This window comes from Perognathus longimembris, unplaced genomic scaffold, assembly GCF_023159225.1.
Source record: "Perognathus longimembris pacificus isolate PPM17 unplaced genomic scaffold, ASM2315922v1 HiC_scaffold_5453, whole genome shotgun sequence".
Taxonomy (NCBI): Eukaryota; Metazoa; Chordata; class Mammalia; order Rodentia; family Heteromyidae; genus Perognathus; species Perognathus longimembris.
The window spans coordinates 153,646-154,595 of record NW_025960882.1 but is presented as its reverse complement, the minus strand read 5'-3'; positions in this window follow the sequence as shown (position 1 = coordinate 154,595).

The window sequence follows — 950 nt, the reverse complement described above, 5'->3', positions numbered from 1 at the left end:
TGCGAAGGCCCTGGGCCAGATCAGCTATGCTTGCTGAGAGGCGATAGCAACGTTCCCACCCCCACTTCCTGTCTGGGGTTGCAGGGCATGCCGGGAAGTGCAGCGCCTGCTTCTCTTGATCTGGGTCTGATTGCTCTGGAAACAGAAGGCCGTCAAAGAGGCACATAGTGATCTTGGGGCAGAGGTAGAAATCTGTCTTTATATAAGGTTGGTATATTGTCCCTGATGGGCCTGTTACACTCACTGTGATCAATTTAAATACTGAAAATAAAGCATGGTCCATTTCAGTGACTAAAATTTATTCTTCTTTTTCTCTCCATCCACCTTCTTGCCATTTGCTTACGTTTGTGCTCAGGTAACGAAGAAGGTTCTCAGGATGTTTTGCAGTTTGCCCTTTCATTGGCGATGAATGGATTTATAATCCAGGTCAAACATTGTTTTTCTGGATGCTTTTCAAAATGAATAGTATTTTAAGAAAAATATATATATATATATATATCTTAGTGGATATCAGATATCTTACACATTTTGTATGTTACCGGGTTAATTCTCACAGTAATATTGAGTCTTTGACTTCAGTCCTGCCCAATAGAAATAATGTGAAACACAGATACAATTAGAAGTGTTCTAGAAGCCATGTTTTAAAAAGTAAACAATTGGAAGTAATCTATTAAACCTAATATGCCCTAAATATGCAGTATAAAAATGTAGAAATAAATAAGTAACTTACATGCTTCTTTTCTACATTAAATCTATCCAGTGTATACTTTATACTCGTAGTATATTCTTGTAGTAATTATCTTAGATCACAATTGCTTAAATTTTATAAAAATCAGATATAAAACCAGGTCACATGTGCAGTTGTTTTAAACCTATTTAGACTTTATTTTCCTTTTAGACTTTATTTCCTTTTTGACTTTATTTTCCTTTAAATCTATGACAAAACTAAT